Source organism: Ochotona princeps, chromosome 17 (assembly GCF_030435755.1).
Source record: "Ochotona princeps isolate mOchPri1 chromosome 17, mOchPri1.hap1, whole genome shotgun sequence".
NCBI lineage: Eukaryota > Metazoa > Chordata > Mammalia > Lagomorpha > Ochotonidae > Ochotona > Ochotona princeps.
The window spans coordinates 31,025,482-31,031,692 of NC_080848.1; positions in this window are offsets into that span (position 1 = coordinate 31,025,482).

The window sequence follows — 6,211 nt, forward strand, 5'->3', positions numbered from 1 at the left end:
CCCTGCATTTGGGGGGTGATGCCAGGTTACCCAAGCCAGGCTTTGAGACAAGGGAACACCTTCCTCTGACTGGTAACTTGAGACTTGTTTACTGGAAAAGCTAGGGTGGAGTGATGTGGTAGGTAAGCACTCGCCTCGATTATGCATTTGCATTCACTTGTTCATTTACATCACAAGCATGAACTGCCTGCTCTGGGCCAGGCGGGTCCTATATGAGGACCACAGCCTCAGAGAGATTACAGGCAGGATCCAGGGGCTGGATAGCAAGGGTTCACCATGCTCTTTCACTTATCCCCTCCTTCCTCCGGGACCTGCACCCCAAACTGAAGCAGTAGGAGAGAAGTAGTAAGAGAGTGGCAAGGGTGCTTCTGCTGATGACAGGAAGTAACTTCAGCCTCCCTCTGCTTGGTCCAATTCTTTGTGGCGTCGGGCACCTAGACAGGTGAAGCAATCTGTGCCTCTGTCACTTACATACTGCTCTTGGACTAGAGTGCCTCCACTTTTTTTTTTTTTGAAAATCAGATTTACAGAGAGAAGGAGACACAGAGAGAAAGATCTTCTCTCTGCTGATTCACTCCCCAAGCAGCCTCAACTGCTAGAGCTGAGCCAATCCAAAGCCAGCATTCATGAACTTCTTCCAGGTACACGCAGGGTCTCAAGGCTTTGGGCCATCCTTGACTGCTTTCCCAGGCCACAAGCAGGGAGCTGGATGAGAAGTGGAGCATCCAGGACATGAACCGTGCCCATATGGGATCCCCATGCATGCAAGGCGAGGATTTAGTCACTAGGTCATCGCACCGGGCTCCAGCTCCTCCACTTTCAATTGCTCCATCCAGTAAACTCTTCGGAGCGTCTCTTACATTGCAGTACTGGGGTGGGAGCCAGCATCTGTAATAACTGGCAGATGGGGAGCAAGACTACATTTATTCCTAAGCTTGAGGGGTGACTTTTTTTTTTAAGCACTTACTTGCCTTGTTTTGTATGGGACAACATGCCCTGTTCCCTCCGCATTGGTTGCAGGGTCAAGGTGGCAGGTACAGCTCCTGGCCATGAACGACGAGATATCTTGGTTCCTGGAGGATAAGAAGGATGTCGGGGCTGGTTGGAGGGTACAGGACTAGTTTGCAGCTATCTTGTAGACTCCTGGCTGCACTTCAGAGAACAGAGCACTTGGGGTTGCTTTAGGGGTCCTAATTCCTCATGCTGGGGCTATGGGAAGAGACCTTCCCTAGTACATTTCAGGGATCCAAGTTTCTGAGATGCTCCTAGTGAGAGGTCCTTTGGACAAACAACTAACTTCCTGTATTACTAGGGTTCCCTGGTGGGTTAAGGGATTCAATTACAGATCATTCACAGAGCGCTTTAGCCAACTGCCTTAACTCTGTCCTACTCAGCCCTCAAGTTGGTATGGCTTTGGATCAGCTCAGCTCTGGCCATGTGGCTACTTGGGGAGTGAACCACTTTTAGAGCTATAACCCTGTTTCCTTGGAGACTAAATGCTGAAAAGATTATAGAGACATTTTCTACATTAACTCCAAATTTTAAAAATGCCAAACCTGATATAAAACTATAGTTTTGAAATGGTACCAAACCCAGAGGCATATTGAAATCAAAGGAGCTTGGGCTCAGATGTCCTTGTTTCTGGTTGTATTCTGGGTCCCTTGTTTTGCTGGTGCCCCAGGCAGATGCCAGGCTTTCCCTTTGGGTTAGTTGGGGTGCTGGGTAGTGAGGTCTCAGCCTGTCTGCCCGGCCCCTGTTTGCTCCACATCCCTGCATTCCTATCAGCCAGGTACTCTGGCAGCTGCACCTTGACAATATCAAGTCGTCCTTCATCTTGGAATTACGTTGCTCCTTCCCTCCCCATCCAAATCCTGGGCTGTTAAGATTTGGTGCAAATGTCACCTCTGAAACTTTCCTTAACACTGACCTTGGGTGAGGAACTTTCCCTTCGTTCTTGTAATGTCCTTGTTCTTACCACACTACATTAATGGACTGTTATTGTACATGGCACTGTTATCCATCATTGTGTCACATACCTCACCAGTGAGTAGCCTCATGGCTAGGGTGGGATGGTAGTTATCTTTGTCTTCAGTGCTTCATGTTGGGTATTTACTTTCCTCCATAATTATTAAGGGAACATGATGGTGGAGAAAGAGAGAGAGACAAATAAATGGGGGCTTTGACCAAATGGTATGAGAGAAGAGTGAGAGAATAGGGAGATTTTTGGAGCATGAGTTTGAAGATGGGTCTGCACAGGACTCAGAGTGGGGTCCCTAAGTTGCTACAGTGGTTATTTCTACGAAAGGATGGCAGCCTGGGGGCTGAATAAGCCTCTGTTGGAATCCCTCCCTGTGGTCACTTCCTGTCTATACAATTACAAGCAAACAAGTATTCACTCAGTGAGTAAAGAAATGCATTTGATTTCTGAGAAAAATGCATCCTGATTTCCTACTGTGTAGTATGCCCTGAGCTGAACACTAAGAACGTCATATGAACAATGCAGGCATGGGAGTTACTCTTAGGAAGGAGGCAGAGGTAAACAAATGGTCTGCAGCAACCTTGTTGACATAAGACACAAAGACAATGTCCTGTGCGTACAATCAAGCATTAAGTGGAAGCCGAATATCATCTGGGTTCCTCCAGGATGCACAGGGATGATTTAACACAAATGACTGGAGTCCTACCTGTCCAGGAAAGAATCAGTAACCCTCGAAGGGCTCCACTGGGGTTACTATGTGCTTGTTCCCTCTGGATTTAACTTGGGGTACAGCTATTTTGTGCTGCCAGTTAAAGAGACATTTCAGGACCCGGCACGGTAGTGTAATGGTTAAGGAGCTTGCCTTGAATGCGCCAGGATCCCATACGCACACTGGTTCTAATCTACTTCCCATCCAGCTCCCTGCTTGTGGCTTGGGAAAGCAGTCGAGGATGGCCCGAATGGCCTGACCCAAAGCTTTGGGACCCTGCACTCGCGTGGGAGACCCTGAAGAAAGAAGTTCCTGGCCCCTGGCTTCAGATTGGTGCACCACCGGCCACTTGGGGACAGAAGATCTTCCTCTCTGTCTCTCCTCCTCTTTGTACATCTGCCTTTCCAATAAAATAAATAAATCTTTTAAAAGAGAGAGACATTTGAGCCATGTTGACCTGTGGAGGCTCAAGAAACAGCAAGATCCGTGCCTGAATAGAAGCAACCCCACACGAGGGTGAGGGGAATGACCATTGTTGATTGTCACTTACTGCATACTCACTCCATTCTAGGTTAGACTCCTTGCAGACATTTTTATGCTCAACATTCCTCATACCTAGTGAAAGCTAGGACTCTCACTGCCAAAAGGGGGAATTCAGCCTGTATCATTTCTGCTGCATGTTCACATCGTCCACTCTCTGCTGACTATTCCTCAGTTAGTCAAACGATACTGTGGGAGGAATGTGACACCAGAAAGTCAGAGGATAGTATCTGATTGGCCCAGTTTGAGTCCAGCATTTCCATAACCGGTCATACAAACAGAGCTGCCGAGGGCCTGGCATGCTATACTGGGGAGGAAAGGCTGGCAAGGGAGGGAAGCATTTAGGGAGCCATTGGAATTAGGAAGACAACTCACACGTTTCCAACCCAGACAGGCCTTACCATCACCATTTATAGGCAAAGAAATTTAGCCACAAAGAGGTTTAATAGCATGCCCCAAACTCTCCCTAGTGAAATGGCAGAATCACAATCCAGTTCCTACGACAAAGCTTTGAATTATTAACTCAGGCCTGGGTGTCTAATCTGTGCTCATCACTAACTAGCTAGGTCTAGCTCTGAGAAAGTCATTTTTTATGAGATGGTGTGGTAGCTTAGGGGCTAAATCCTTGCCTTGCATGCACCAGGATCCCATATGGGAACTGGTTCATGTCCTGGCTACTCTGCTTCCCATCCAGCTCCCTGGCTGTGGCCTGGGAGAGCAGTTGAGGATGGCCCAAAGCCTTGGGACCCTGCACCTGCGTGGGAGACCCAGAAGCAGCTCCTGGCTCCTGGCTCTGGATCAACTCAGCTCTGGTAGCTGTGACCACCTGGGGCGTGAACAAGCAGATGGAAGATCTTTCTGTCTCTCCTTTTTTTCCAATAAAAATAATTTTTCTTTTTTAAAAAAGATTACAAGATAAAGAAGGAGGCATGTTTTGCTCTGTCTCTATTTTAGTCTGCTATTTATTACAAACTGAATGGTGAAGGGACTCCAATGGCTGTACTCTGATTAGCTCCAGCACAACGGCTCTCACGTGGAGGTCACATGTGACGGATTTTAGCTGAAAGAATTGTTAGGTAGGGAGGCTCAATCAAGTTACAGCCTTCTATAATTTCTCTGCAAGATGGTGAAGAGCACCGTGTGTGGCAGGGGTTGTCTCCACCCAGCAGCCCCTGCTCCCAGTGACAGCCTTTGCAGGGTAGGGGCATGTTGTCAGTGAGTCTCAGGCTGTTCCCAGGACCAGCCCCAATGCTCCCTGCTCTGCCCATGCTCTAGAACTAGAACGTGAGACCAAGGTTGAGGTCACCAGCAGGGAATGCAGGATAAGATCAGAACCCTGTGAGAATGACGTACGTGTGTTCCCTCACCTACACCTCTTCGTCCTTTGCCAGATCTGTACTGGCTATGTGGCAGGTTAGGAATCTGAGCATGGGAACTGTGCCACAGGAGCTCTGATCTTAACTTCAACTTAGCAGCTGTGTGGCTGAGGATGAGTGATTTAGTCCTGGCATCATGTTGTTGAGTGAAGTCTCCTTTGATGCCAATGCACAGGCAGAAATGGACTGAGGCTTAACACCCTTGCTCCTGCTAAGCTGTGGGCATCCTAAGTCAGGCACAGATGTGTGGGGCTGGTGCTGAGGCATAGTGCGTAAAGCTGCCTGCTAATGTGCCTGGATAAGCAGCAGAAGATGGCCCAACTGCTTGGGCCCCTGCCCCCACGTGAGAGACCTGGCTGATCTGGGTGAAGCTCCTGGATCCTGGCTGTGGACCAACATAGCTCTGGTTGGTGTAGCCATTTGGGGAGTGAATCAGAAGATACAAGACTCTCTCTCTTTTTTCTTTTTCCCCTAACTCTGCCTTTCAAATAATTAATAAAATCTTTTTTTAAAAGACAGATATTGGAAGCTAAAACCTTGCTATACAGCTGACCTTTCTGGATTACACTGACTCATGCTTGGCTTTGAGTAATGAAGTATTTTCAAACAAGAGCTTCTAATAATGGGAAATAGCTTCTAATAATGAAGTGAACTGAAGAATGGTGGTCACTTGGATTGGGATAGGGAGGGAGGAGACTGATATATTCTAAATATGTACAAGTTTTTACGAACATACACACACACACCCATCACAACTAGCATCACCATCATCATCAGTGTCATTGTCATCATCTCTGTATCTTTTAAAAATCAAGGGCATTTTCAGGGGATATCTCTACTTCACTCATAAGATAATACATACTTAGATCTATACAGCTTCTCAATTACCCAAGTCGTGGGCTGGGTGTTTCACACAGTGTTTAGGATGCCTACACCCTGTGTTGGAGTCCCTGGGTTTAAGTCCATGGTATTCTCCAGATTCTAGTTTTCTGTTTGTATGCACGCTGGGAGGCAGCAGGTGATGGCTCAGTGGTTGGGTTCCTGCTGACCCCAAGGCAGACACAGGCTGGGTTTCTAGCTCTTCATTTCAGCCTTGCCCAGTCCTGGTGGTTGCTGGCATCTGGAGAGGGGAGAGGTAAACTAACAGGACACTTCTCTTTTCATCTATCTATCTACTTTCTTCGAAAGTAGCAAACCATCCTAAATCCTTCTAGTTCCAGATACTAAGCCCTCTCCTTTGCAGGACACTCTCTTACCTTCTCCTTACACACTCACATTCATCAGATCTCAGACCTGAAGATTCACACTGAGGGCTCAGGGTTTGGCTTAGCAGTGGGCTGGGTGCCCACTTCTCTCCCACCTTTCTGGAGAACTGGTCAGACCACCTGAAGTGCTCACAACCACCTCTAAGCAAACAAGCCATTGCCATGTCCCAGCGGAGACCCCACTAACTCTAACTTTTTAATTCCTCTTTTCAATGTGAACAGAGCACTTAATCCTTGTCTTCTTATGGTTGTCAGAGATGTTGATCCAGTCTTGGTGCACAAATTTCCTTTTCCTTTTGCCAAAGCTGGACAGAGGAACACACCTTTTACAAGAAAGCCTCTG